The following is a 14,832-nucleotide window of genomic DNA, read 5'->3' as shown; positions in this document are numbered from 1 at the left end:
GGCCAGGGCACACAGGAGAAGTGCCCATTTGCTTCTCCACCCCTCCGCCGCGCCTTCCTCTCTGTCTCTCTCTTCCCCTCCCGCAGCCAAGGCTCCATTGGAGCAAAGATGGCCCAGGCGCTGGGGATGGCTCTGTGGTCTCTGCCTCAGGCGCTAGAGTGGTTCTGGTCGCAACATGGCGACACCCAGGATGGGCAGAGCATCGCCCCCTGGTGGGCAGAGCGTCACCCCATGGTGGGCGTGCCGGGTGGATCCCGGTCGGGCACATGCGGGAGTCTGTCTGACTGTCTTTCCCTGTTTCCAGCTTCAGAAAAATGCAAAAAAAAAAAAAAAAAAAAAAAAGAAAAAGAAAAAAAAGGAAAGAAAAGGGAAGAGAAAAATATGATTGTTGGGTGGATAAGAAGTCATAATATGCCATTTACTGACCAATTACTGATCACTATACACCAAGGTCACAGAGCTTGAAAATGAAAATGGGAATAAAGAGGCCCCTGGACCCCCAGGTGGGAACTCTGTACCTGTGCCCACTGGGCCAGTGCCTGCTTTCCCAGCACAGTGGTTGTCCCAGCTATAGCACATCAAGGGGGTGTCTGGGCAATCCCTGAGCAGTGAGCAACTGGGTCACAATGACAAAGATGGCAAGGGCCAGGGCCATGAGCTAGAGGCTCTGGAGTTCATCTATCCCAACTTCTTAAGAGTATTATCAGAAAATCTCCCAGCTTCACCATTACTGTGACATCTGAAGCTGGAGAAAATGATGGAACTATCCAGACTACCTTCAAGTTTACAGACAGTGAGAAATATCCAGATGGAGACCCCCTCCTTTTACTAAATATTCTCACAGGAAAATCTAGAAGATAATGGTATCTCAGGCATTTAAAAATTATTAGTATTACAGGCAGAAGGAAACCTTGGTATGGTGATAATCTTTACTTTAGTGACAGCTGTGTAAGGAAAATTAAATGAAACAGTGGTTCAAATACAGTGTGTCTGTGGCCCTGGCCGGTTGGCTCAGCGGTAGAGCGTCGGCCTAGCGTGCGGAGGACCCGGGTTCGATTCCCGGCCAGGGCACATAGGAGAAGCGCCCATTTGCTTCTCCACCCCTCCGCCGCGCTTTCCTCTCTGTCTCTCTCTTCCCCTCCTGCAGCCGAGGCTCCATTGGAGCAAAGATGGCCCGGGCGCTGGGCATGGCTCTGTGGCCTCTGCCTCAGGCGCTAGAGTGGCTCTGGTCGCAATATGGCGACGCCCAGGATGGGCAGATCATCGCCCCCTGGGGGGCAGAGCACCGCCCCTGGTGGGCGTGCCGGGTGGATCCCGGTCGGGCGCATGCGGGAGTCTGTCTGACTGTCTCTCCCTGTTTCCAGCTTCAGAAAAATGAAAAAAAAAAAAAAAAAAGTAAAAAAAAAAAAAAAATACAGTGTGTCTGTAAAGACATGGTGCACTTTTGACCAGTCACAGGAAAGCAACAAAAGACGATAGAAATGTGAAATCTGCACCAAATAAAAGGAAAACTCTCCCAGTTTCATACTTATTCAGTGCAGTTCGATGTGGGCTCATGCACAGATTTTTTAGGGTTCCTTAGGTAACTATCCCGTATAGTTTCTACACACTCGTCACTGATGGATAACCTACCAGAATGGGGTTTCTCCACCAAACTGCTGGTTTCCTTCAACTGCTTATCCCACCGAGTAATGTTATTCCTATGTGGTGGCGCTTTGTTATAAACACGCCGATATTCATGTTGCACTTTGGTCACGGATTCAAATTTAGCAAGCCACAGAACACACTGAACTTTCCTCTGTACCGTCCACATCTCGACTGGCATGGCTGTGGGCTGCTCCGCTGTACACACAGTGTTACGTCATCATCATCTGTGCGTGTGCACATGCTGCCACATCATCTTACAGAAACTGGGAGAGTTTTCCTTTTATTTGCTGCAGATTTAACATAGATTTCTGTCGTCTTTTGTTGCTTTCCTGTGACCGGTCAAAAGTGCACCATGACTTTACGGACACACTGTACATACTAGAAGAGAAGAAAACAAACAAAAAGAAACAGAAGCCGAAAAGCAATTATTTCATGGCGCTCCTGTTGCAATTGAGAATTTAAGCTGAAAAGCTGCATTTGATGCAGAACTCTTGGAAATAAAAAAGAAACCAATGAAAGGAGAACAACAATCAGGAAAAAAATTAAATAAGAAACTGTTATTTGAAACAAATCATAATCTTGACTCATCTGATAATCTATTTCTTGAAGGATGCTGAAAACAAAATGGAGGTAGAGGAGTCTTTGTTCCAGGAAATGGATGGCTTGGAGCTGGAGGGTGATGAGGGTGATCCAGACTAGAATTCTGCTGACCCAGAGAGTGACTTGACTGATTAATGGTCTATCCCCATCTACAGAAAGACTGTGGATATGAAGAGAGAGTGTTAATCTTCCTTTCTTTTCTTCTGAGAAAAAAAAAATAGTTTTCAAGAAGAATATTTTCCTGATAGCTTTCATAATTGAATTTAATGAACTAACCTTAAATTTTTAAACAAAGAAAGAAAGTGGGACTAGAAGAGAATAGAATTAATATTTTATTCAATCGGTGTTATCCGTAGTAATCAGAGATCTTAAAATAATCCTTAAGAATGTAGAGATAATTTACATTGGAAGAATGAAACCATTTAATTTGTTCAGAAAATTTTGAATTCCTTGTTCATTGAGACATGATAGATTTTATGTATATTATGTATATTTTCATTTCTTAAATTTGGTAGAAAATATGAAGAACTTTCCTCTTTGCACTTTTTTTTATGCTGCAAGCATCCTCTCTGCCCTTCACCTTTATTTTTTTCCTTTAGAAAACAAGCTAACTAACAAAATTCCCAGAGTAAGGAAGTATTCTTATTGCTTGACAAGAACATGACTAAACACTAGTTTTTAAGATCTGTAAGAGCACACAAAACAGTAGATAAATAGGTAAATAATGTCTATATAAATTTTTATATTTTTCTTACATCTATCCATTATCTATTTCTGTAGAAATAAAAACACACTTACATGTATAGACAGAGGCAGGAATTTAAATTTTTTTTCTGTATTATATTTGCTGTGTGATTTATTTAAAAGCTTTCTATTATTGAATATTTAATAAGAGAGTGAATTAATTTCTGACATCTGTGTATTACTTGATTTTTTTCTTCTTCAGACTAAAGGCAACAGAGGGAAGTAAAAAACAAGAGATATAAAGTGAAGAAATGCAATTTGGTTCTGCCAAAGAAAAATAATTTATTGTGATAGATGAGATTTTGTACCTCTTTTTAATTTTATTTATTTCTGGCAATGTAAAAATTCAGGAGTGTTGTATATTAGTGCAAAAAGAACAAAGGTAACAACATTTTGAACTTAATCCTATCAAATTACAGAATATCACTTATATATTTCTGAGGGGGAAAAATGGTAGTTACAACTTTCCCCCAAATATCTTAATATCTATAATTCAGAGTATTTGCAACTACAAAATAATTTATTTTCTACTAACCCATAGCAGAAATAGGGAATCTTTTTCTGCATACTTGTAAGTTTACTTTCTAAATAAGTTGTAGAACTTCGACAAATGACCTTATTTTGAGAACTGACTTTGAATATTAAACTGTAGAAATTGCAAGCAACTCCAAGCATCCCAAATGATACATATAAGTGTGTGCTGAGTGGTTGAGTAGAAAGGGAATGACACTGTGGTTTTGAACATGTGTGCACCATTACCTATATTGTGACCTCTATCACTGCAGTATTTCTGACTATAGTTTAAGGAAAAGCAATCAGGTTGGCAGTTTAAATTCAGTAAATACATAAATACTTCAACAAACTTGAAATTAGGCAAGTCATCAGCATCTTTTGAAATTATGATGAGAAATGATTGATTTGTTAATCATTTCTTTTCTTCCTGCAAAATACAAGATATAATCATCAGAAGATTTAATGTTTCTGTTGCTTTACCAGACTGCTATGGGCCTGAAGAAGAAATAAGAATGAAAACATGATATTATGTAACTGTGGACCATCCATTAATTTCCCAATAGTATTGTAGACCCTTGAATGTCGATATGACCCCTCTCTAAACCTAACGTATAAAATGCATTAGGCTCATGGTTTCTTTGTTTCTTAAAACCTGATAGATTCTTCATTCTTTGTTCATACAGAGCTTTCCAAATTCCAGGTTTGTCTCCAGAAATAACTATGAACGCCTGGAAGGTGGTGTCTGCATTCCCTCAAATTGTACTGTTTGTTTATGGTTCAGTTGTAAAGGTGAATGAAGGCAAATGTGAATTTAGTTGGGATCTACATTTCCAGAAATTTTTGAATCTAGACTAGCTCCCTTATATTGTACCCTAGCCCAAATGTCTCAACCCCTTTTTGCTAGTTATCAACTTTACACAGCTAGTTTTGGTTTCCTAAATTTCTTGATAGGAATAGTCAAATCTATGAATGTGTCCATCCAGGTTGCTACTAGAAATAAGGTTAGAGTATGTTTTTCCATATATATCTGCAAAAATAACCAAAGTTGTAAAAATAAATCAACTATATTCAATTCATATCAAGCACTATGTCTCACTCTTAACATTCAGACTATGTAAGTCATTAATGATTCCACTTTTATCCATTTCCTGGCCATAGAAATGACTCTGATCACCTCTATATTAAAATATTCTGGGGGAAATTTTCTTCATTGAGCCCCAATCCAATTCCCTTCCAGGAATAATCAATTTCCTTTTCTTTTCTCCCTTTCAGAATATTTTTGTATGGACCAGAGTGACACAAGGATATATGACAAAGGATTTTTCTGTTGCTGTTACATCTCCTGGGAGATGCAATTTGATGTGTGTAGTGTTGGAAATTAAAAGTCATTTAATGGTTTGTGGAGATGATCCAACTTGAATTCCTATGGGATGCTCTTTTAAATCCAGCTTTATATAGATCATGATTACTTTACAATGTCTTTTTACCCTTTGTTCATCAAATATTTCTGCCACAACAGGTGTGACCTTTTTATCCCCCCCTAAATTATTGCTCTTTGAATTGTGGTCTATCCACATATCAACAACATCAACATTTCCTAGAACTTGTTAGAAATTTAGACTCTCAGACCTCACCCCAGACTTACTGAATCAGAATATGTATACTTAAAAGATCCTCTCCCTGAGAGATTCATATGCACATTAAAATTTGAGAAGCACTGTTCAAAATATTTTCTAAAAGGAAAAAGAAAATTTTAGCTGGTTTTCCTACTTTGCATATGATATATTCCCTATTCCATTTTTTTTCCTACTCACTACTCTCTTTCATCTTTGACTGGATGTTAACTGTTCAAGATGCCTTAAAAATATGCTACTTTTCTTGTGGGCACCAAATTAAAGATATCATTTTCACACAAATACTTTTACTCCATTTACATTCAGCATTTTATTTTATGGGTATAGAACTGCACTCTCCTGTACAGTAGGCACAAGTTAGGCTATGAAATTGCCAGTTTAAACAGCTTCCAGATCAGACTGGCAGCTTCAGTGAATTGGGGATAACCAGTTGAAAGAGAAAATCTAGTTAATTCTTGGGGGTAGGTATTCCCAGTGCATTTGGTCTACTTCTGAAATATCAAGCTATTTCATGTAGGTTAGAACTGTAAGAAGAAAGGTAGTATAAAATGCCTCCTCTCCTCACATTCCTCTGCCATTATAAGGAGATTATAGCAAAAGCATCTTACTCGAATGCGGAGACTTGGAAATGGGAGCAGAAGCTCCAGTTCCCAATCTATCACTGACTTTGTGATACTAGGTAAATCAATTGACCTGTCTGCGTTTGAGGTTACAATCAGTATATTGTGTTTGGTGACCTTTAGGTTCCCATTAGTTTCTGTAATTCTCAATTCCATAAATTAGAAAGTTCTAGTGCAGTTCCCTGAAATCAACTCATTATTACCAGGGATACCATTAAATAGGAAAGTGCATTCTATACATTTCAAACACAAGTCCTAAGATTACAGATACTTTTTTTAAGTATCTATTTTCAAGAAAATAATGATCTAGAGGAAAAGTCTATAAAGTGAATGCTGACACCTCAGGAGAAACCAAGTTGATTCTCAAAATTAATGATATGTTAAAATTATACTCTATAGTCATTGTTTATTTAAAATGAACCTCAGAAGAATTTTAATATATGGATTATCAGTAGGATGCATATATGTGAGTGAAATATTTTCAAAGAATATATATATATATATTCAAGCATATGCAGAATAATACATATGTTTATTGAAAGTGCATGTTCAGATAGTTTTAAAGTTTTTTTTTTCATTTTTCTGAAGCTGGAAACAGGGAGAGACAGACAGACTCCCGCATGCGCCCAACCGGGATCCACCCGGCACGCCCACCAGGGGGCGACGCTCTGCTCACCAGGGGGCGATGCTCTGCCCATCCTGGGTGTCGCCATGTTGCAACCAGAGCCACTCTAGCGCCTGAGGCAGAGGCCACAGAGCCATCCCAGCGCCCGGGCCATCTTTGCTCCAATGGAGCCTTGGCTGCGGGAGGGGAAGAGAGAGACAGAGAGGAAAGCGTGGCGGAGGGGTGGAGAAGCAAATGGGCGCTTCTCCTGTGTGCCCTGGCCGGGAATTGAACCCGGGTCCTCCACACGCTAGGCCGACGCTCTACCGCTGAGCCAACCGGCCAGGGCCAGTTTTAAAGTTTTGGAGTGGGCAATCATAGATGTCTGGAGAACATTTGTTTAGAGAAGATGTAGATAGGAAAATAATAATACAGAATGTGTGAGAAATAAGTGCTTTAACGAGAATATAAGATTCAGTAAGTGTACAAAAGAGGGCACATAAACATGAATGGGGGACAAGGGAAGGACAGCCTTTCAGAAAATGTCCTTGACTTGAATCATCAAAATGAAGAGCAAAACTAAACTGGACAGAATCATGGCATGTGCAAAGACATTTGTGCCCTAACCAGCATGAAAAATATAGGGACTGCAACTGGTTCAGTGCAGCCAGAAGCTACATTATATGTGAAGGAGGGTTAAGACACAAGCCTGGGAGTAGGGCATATGCCATAAACATATATTCCATAGTTTTCTAGAATAAAGGGAAGTTTCCAGCCTGACCAGGCAGTGCTTCAGTGGCTAGAATGTAGGACTGGGATGCAGAAGGCTCAGATTTGAAACCTCAAGGTGATCAGCTTGAACGCAAGCTCATCCTGCTTGAGAATGTGCTCACCAGCTTGAGTGTGGTGTCTCTGGCTTGATCATGGGATCATAGACATGACACCATGATCTATGGTTTGAGCCCAATGGTCACTGGCATGAAGCCCAAGGTTGCTGACTTGAGCCCAAGGTCACTGGCTTGAACAAGGGGTTACTTGTTTCACTGTAGCCCCCCCCCCCCCATCAAGGCACATACAAGAATGTAATCAATGAACAACTAAGGAGACACAATGAAGAACTGATGCTTCTCATCTCTCTCCCTTCCTGTCTGTCTGTCCCTATCTGTCCCTCTCTCTGACTCTCTTTCTGTCTCTGTCACACACACACAAAAAAGGAAAGTTTCCATTTTAAAATGCTTCTCAAAGTGTTTCAGCTGTATCACCTTTTTTCTTTGCCAAATTATTTGTTTTTTTAAATATTGATTTTTAAAATTGGGGTTCTATATCTTAATTTCTTCTTCTTTTGTTGTTGTTATTGTTGTATTTTTCTGAAGTGAGAAGTGGGGAGGCAGAAAGACAGCCTCCTGCATGTGTCCTACCGGGATCCACCGGGCATGCCCACCAGGGGGCAATGCTCTGCCCATCTGGGACATTGCTCTATTGCAACCAGAGTCATTCTAGCACCTGAGGGGAGGCCATGGAGCCATCCTCAGTGCCTGGGCCAACTTTGCTCCAGTGGAGCCTTGGCTGTAGGAGGGGAAGAGAAAGACAAAAAGAAAGGAGAATGGAAGGGTGGAGAAGCAAATTGGTGCTTCTCCTGTGTGCCCTGACCAGGAATCAAACTCGGGACTTTCACATGCCGGGCCAACACTCTACCGCTGAGCCAACTGGCCAGGGCTACATATACTAATTTCTAATAATTTCAATCATTTCCAAACTATTATACAGAAAAAAGGGAACCCCCTTTGATAATTTTGCAGGTTCCCCTGTTTTAATAAATGAGTTCAAGTTTAGTGCAAACACTGATGAAAACTTGAGACCTCTGAAAATCTTCAAGACTTTTTCAAATGCTTCCACACTAGAAGAGCTCAGAAACATTCTAAAACCAAAAATAATAAGAAGTTATTTGAACTTATTACAATTTGTCTGATGCGTCAGGAAATATAAAGGACAACACATTAAGGGCATGCCTTTCTCTGTATTAACCTAAATTCAACTAGGTTCAGTTTGAGTTTTTAATAAAATGTCTCCAATGCAAGCCTTTAGACTGGCTTCTTAGATAGACAGATGGTAGATGATAAATAGATAGATAGAATATGTGCTGCTTATTTGCAATATTGCAAAGGTCATCTAAGTAAATAAATGTCTACCACTAAAGTTTCTAGGAGCATCATTTATTGTAAAAAATAAAATTGACCATTTCCCCCTCTCCTTTCTCTCTGTCTCTCTCTTCCCCTCCTGCAGCCAAGGCTCCACTGGAGCAAAGTTGGCCCGGGCACTGAGGATGGCTCCATAGCCTTCGCTTCAGATGCTAGAATGGCTCCAGTTGCAAAGGAGCAACACCCCAGATGGGCAGAGCATTGCCCCTAGTGGGCATGCTGGGTGGATCTTGGTAGAGCGCATGTGGGAGTCTGTCTCTCTTCCTCCCCACTTCTCACTTCAAAAAATACAAAATAAATAAATAAGTATGTTGAAAAAATTTTAACTTTAAATATAATGTTCATAGAAGCTCTGGAATTTTTTTAACATTAGAGTTCAGCTAAGGTAGTACTAATGGGCAAAATAGAATTTCCAGAATTAGTGATGCTGTGGTTACTTTTTTATAAAATTGATTTAGAAAAATTCTTAAAATTATGTGATTTGGAATAAAACTGGTGTCTTTGTGGGGAAAAAATAGATCTATTCAAAACAGTAGATTGACCTTCATAATTCCAGTTTGTTTTTTGTTTTTTTTCTAATTCCAGTTATTAGAATTATTTTTATTTTTACTTTTTCTCTCTTTTTATTTTTTTATTGATTTTTAGAAAGAGAAGAAGGAGGAGAGAGACAGAAATATCAGTCTGTTCCTGGACGTGCCCTGACTGGGAATCAAACCAGCAACCTCTTTGCTTCTGAACGATGCTCCAACCAACTGAGCTATCTAACCAGGAGTATTCTTACTCTCTTTTTATGTTTTTTTAATCCTAACATTTAGAGAATGATAAATAACTTGGGACTATTACCACTCAGAAGAAAAGAAAGAATTATAATTTTCTACACCATATTATGCTACTTATAGTCAAGAAAAATAGCTTAAATATTTATAATACCAATAAGTATTCCAGTATATGCCAATACAATATAACCATTATCAAGTATAATTTTGTTATACTATAAATTTATTAACTACTATTAAATTCATTAATTTAATAATTGTGAAAATAGGAGAAATTTCATAACACTAGGGAACAATTTTTTTTCATTTTCTGTTGCACGAGGTTGTAGAACTGTTTCTATATATTTTTGCATCGCTGATTCCAAATCTGAAATCAGTTTTTTGGTATATGCTCTAGTTTTTATGCAATTTTAATTTATTTTCATTATTAGTTAATGGCATGCATTGGTTTTTAAATTGGAGTTAAAGGGCAACGACTCTTGGATTGAACATAACCGCAAGGCAATTAATGTTTTACAAACATCATTTTTACATAATTGTAGTTGTTTTTAAATGTAAAAAAATTATTATCTGATAAAAATATATCTGAAAAAAAGGCCTATGATGACATATCCTAATATTCCTTTTTTAATATGACCTATTCCACACTCTGAGACACTCCCGGTTCCAGTTTTCAATGGTTTTATTTCTTCTAAGGATGAAGAAAGTGAATATGGTGATCAAGTGTATTTTGATAAGATGCATGAGGAAATGATTGTAGAATCTGAAGGGTCTTCTTCTGATGCCAAGCAGTCATTAACCCCTCAGCAGTTTAGCCAACCCAAATTGAATGACTTAGTAAGAGATTTGGGCCTATCAACGAAAGCAGCTGAGTTATTAGCCCCCAGGCTTCAAGAAAAGAATGTACTTCAATGGTCAACTAAAGTATCCCATTTCAGGAAGCGTGAACAAATTTTTGTGGATTTTTTTTTTTGAAGACAAACACTTTGTTTATTGTCATGATATCAGTTGTGTTCTCAGCCAGCTAGGTGTTACAACTTACAGTCCAACAGAATGGTGGTTATTTCTTTCTTTCTTTTCTTTTCTTTTCTTTTTTTTTTTTTTTTTTTTGTATTTTTCCGAAGCCAGAAACGGGGAGGCAGTCAGACAAACTCCCGCACGCACCCAACCGGGATCCACCTGGCATGCCCACCAGGGGCAATGCTCTACCATCCAGGGCATCACTCTGTTGTGACCAGAGCCACTCTAGTGCCTGAGGAAGAGGCCACAGAGCCATCCTCAGTGCCCGGGCCATCTTTGCTCCAATATAGCCTCAGCTGTGGGAAGGGAAGAGAGAGACAGAGAGGACGGAGAGGGGGAGGAGTGGAGAAGCAGATGGACGCTTCTCCTGTGTGCCCTGGCCAGGAATCGAACCCTGGACTCCTGCACGCCAGGCTGACGCCCTGCCACTGAGCCATCCGGCCAGGGCCATGGTGGCTATTTCTTGACAGCTCTAAACGGAGTCAGAAATGTGTTCTCCTACACAACGGTAATGTTTATGCAGCGGTTCCAATTGGTTATTCAACTCATCTGCAAGAAGATTGTAATGACATAAAAATTGTCCTCGACTTTCTGAAGTATGAGAAGCATAACTGGATCATTTGTGTGGATCTTAAAATGGTAAATTTCCTGCTAGGACAACAGAGAGTTTCACAAAGTATCCTTGCTTTCTGTGTTTGTGGGACAGCCAAGCTCGGGAGAAACACTGGACACAGGAGGAGTGGCTGAAACGTGAAGCTCTGGAAGTAGGGATGCAAAATATTGTGATTGAACCTGTAGTTAATCAAAACAGGATCATTTTTCCCCTACCTCACATCAAACTTGGCTTAATGAAGCAGTTTGTTCAGGCTTTGAATAGAGAAATTGAATGCTTTCAACATATTATTTCTGCATTTCCTGCCTTGTCTTTTGAGAATATAAAAGCAGGTGTATTTGATGGACCTCAAATTCAAATCCTCATATGTGATGAAGAATTTGCCAGGAAGATGAATAAGGAAGAAAAAGCAGCATGGCAGTCTTTTGTGACAGTTACAAAGAACTTTCTTGGCAACAAAACAAAAACAAAAACAGAAAACTGTGAACTTCTGGTTCAAAGCATACTGTTGGCTTTCTGCAACATTGGATGTAACATAAGTGTTAAGGTTCACTTCCTGAACAGTCACCTTGATAAGTTTCCTGAAAATCTTGGAGCTGTTAGTGATGAGCAGACTACTGCTGGAGCATCAAATGAGATTGTCCTCAACAAGTACACAAATGCAAGAGCTACAAATGCAAATTTTTGCCTGAATAGAATTTAAATAAGTTTTGCGCAAATTTTATGATTAAAATAAGTGTTTTAAAATATCCTATTTTGAAATTGTTGACAAATCCTGATGCAGTCATATCTTTTAGTGTATTAGTGTATTTACTGCAGTATATAAATTATTATATTTTCACAAAGATGATGCCCAAGAAGACATTCTACTACATTATGTTAAACTAAGTGTTGAAAATTTTACAATAAGATGAAAACCTAAAGTCTTAAATTGCAAAAAAATCTGTAGCTTACAGAGAAAAACTAATGTCAGATTTGAGATCAGCACACATGAATTAATTAAGAACAAGGGTTTTTGCGAATGCAACAAATCTTTGTTCCCCAGTATAATAGATTTATATATAAATGATCTCATAAGAAATAATAGGCCCTGGCTGGTTCGCTCGGTGGTAGAGCGTCAGCCTGGCATGCAGAAGTCCTGGGTTCGATTCCGGGCCAGGGCACACAGGAGAAGCGCCCATTTGCTTCTCCACCCCTCCCCCTCTCCTTCCGCTCTGTCTCTCTCTTCCCTTCCCATAGCCGAGGCTCCATTGGAGCAAGGATGGCCCGGGCGCTGGGGATGGCTCCTTGGCCTCTGCCCTAGGCGCTGGAGTGGCTCTGGTTGCGACAGAGCAACGCCCCGGAGGGGCAGAGCATCGCCCCCTGGTGGGCAGAGCTTCGCCCCTGGTGGGCGTGCCGGGTGGATCCTGGTCGGGTGCATGCGGGAGTCTGTCTGACTGTCTCTCCCCGTTTCCAGCTTCAGGAAAAAAAAAAAAAAGAAATAATAGTTCCCTGGGAATATATTGCCTACTCATCTGCAATATTTGAAATTATTCAAGGCTTAAGGGCAGTGGATTAACTTTTTTCTGCTAGACCCTAAATAGTATAAAAAATTATTACATTTTCTGCTTTCCCCTTTTACTAGTTGCAGACCTCTGGCCTTAGAAACTCACCTAAAAAGTACATAATAATAATCAGATGAAGACTTAAATTGCTCTAATCTCTTTTATTCCTTTCTGGCTCATCAATATCAATTCACTCTTGAGTTTGTATTGAAGAAGAATTATATCTTACTAAATGCCCTGTTAGGAAAATATCCACTGGAAATTATTGAAAATATATTGGTTAATAAAATTATATAGGTTCCAGGGGTACAATTCTGTAATACATCATCTATATATTATACTGTGTGCTCACCACTCCAAGTCATTGATATAACCTCAATAAATTTAATTAAAAAAAGAATATAATATTAAGCAATTATAAAATTTCTACATAGTAACAAGGGTCCATAAATTTTACTTTAACTGTAAGAAAAACATTTGTATTATTTATAGACTACAGGCTACAAGTTAAAAAGTTGTGTCACTATGAATTTTCATTTTAGCAGATTTCTTTAACTGTGAAAGTATTTTATCGTGAACTTTATCAACTTAGTTGACCATGAAAAACAACCTTTTGTGATATTTTTCTATTAAATTTAAATACATTAAATAAAGAAAAATTTCCTTTCAGAAATTGTGGAAGAACAGTTGCAACTCTACTACTTCTATTATTAATTCCAGGAATAGCAAATCTCCAAGAATGTTGATGAAGGTTAGTTATTTACACCTTGTTTTTTATGTCATATTTCCTTGTTTGTTGTCTAGTCTACACAATTATTTGTAAGAGTGAAACATTTTAAATTACGAAGCAGAAGAATGAAATGCTGATTGAGAATTTTTTTTTTTTAGCTCTCTGTTAACAGTAGATGAATATTTGGGAACCCATAAAATTTTATCAAATTCATTTCTAAATTGATGACACATGCCTTAGATTACAAACTCTAGAGGGGAAGATGTAATCAATTGTCATGTGCTTAAATCAACAATGTGCTAGGTATAAATGAGGAATACAATATTGTTTTCATATACTATCTTAGGATGTTAAAAATAAATTTATATTTAATACAAAATATTTATAACATACCATGTTCCTGCTACTTACTAGGTCGTTACTTAAAATTCTTTTTCATAGACCCTTTGAAAAATTATGGTAACTCTTTGCAGCAATTAAATGGACTAAGGTGTGGACAAGTCCTGCCAGGGGTGAGGACGAGGACGACAGAGACGCAAAGACCCAACTCCGGGGATCAGGTTCAGTGATGCAGATCTGATTTATTCAGGAAGTATACTAGCTTATATACATGGATTCAGCCAATAGGATGTTACAGCGTGTTCCTCAAAGCCAATGGCTGAAAAGATCAGGGAGCTGCGTGGTTAGCACTAAGTCACTTCCTTATAGCGGGCGAGCTTCTTTCCTGGGTGTGCCCAGGAGGGTTCTGGGAGCTGGAGTATTCTCACAGCATTGCATCAGCCACAGCTGCTAGGAATGTGCTCTGTGCTGCATCCACATCTCCCTCTTCTCTTTTAATTAAGGCCAATTGGACTTGATGAATGACAGCTTGCTGTTGTTGTAGCTTCTGAATGCTACGCATTATGCAATGGAACCCTAGTAGAACTAAAACAACTATAATACCTATTATATTATATGCTAATAGATTAGCTGGATTAAACAATGAGGCAAGCTTCTGTAATGTTTGACTAGTTAGGAAATAGAATGGGGGTCTTAAACAGGGGATTCCTCCTAGGGGTCGGGATGTCATTTCCCTCCCATTGTGTTACAGAGACCTTCTAGGTGCTGTTAAACACAGTTCCATTTTGATTGTAAAAAATGGACATAGGTTCATGCATGCCCCCTTCCCACAAAGGTCCCAGCATCCAAACATGAAACGGATGGCTTGCCATGGGCTGCATACTGCATATGGTTGCAAGACACATTACACAAATTACGACAACATGACAAATCATATGATTTCAACAATTACAAAGGTACATTTCACCAGTCTCTGAGCACTTTGCCAAAAGTGCAAAATGTCCTCGGACTTCTTTCTAGCCATGGGAAAAGCTTCCCAGGGCATGGGAAGGGCCTCCAGCAAAGCCACCCCCCACCCCCATCAGGGTATTTCACATTGTCCAAAATCCTTAAGTCCATCCAACAAAGGAGCCAGTGCTCACTCAGGTCGTAGTCCAGGAAATCAGTCCATGCACATGAGGCCTCAGCCACCCCCCTCATCCCTGCCATCCTGGCAGGTCTCACACTGTCCCAAAGAGGAGCACGTGGCA

General features: G+C 39.1%; 1 pseudogene; it reads left to right on the top strand.

Annotated features, from left to right (window-relative positions):
- The first annotated feature begins 872 nt into the window (after positions 1-872).
- LOC136386064 (RWD domain-containing protein 1-like) lies at positions 873-2,382 on the top strand (annotated as a pseudogene).
- The last annotated feature ends 12,450 nt before the right edge of the window (positions 2,383-14,832 follow it).

This window comes from Saccopteryx leptura, chromosome X (assembly GCF_036850995.1).
Source record: "Saccopteryx leptura isolate mSacLep1 chromosome X, mSacLep1_pri_phased_curated, whole genome shotgun sequence".
In the NCBI taxonomy this organism is placed as follows: domain Eukaryota; kingdom Metazoa; phylum Chordata; class Mammalia; order Chiroptera; family Emballonuridae; genus Saccopteryx; species Saccopteryx leptura.
This window is presented reverse-complemented; position numbering and strand designations above follow the sequence as displayed.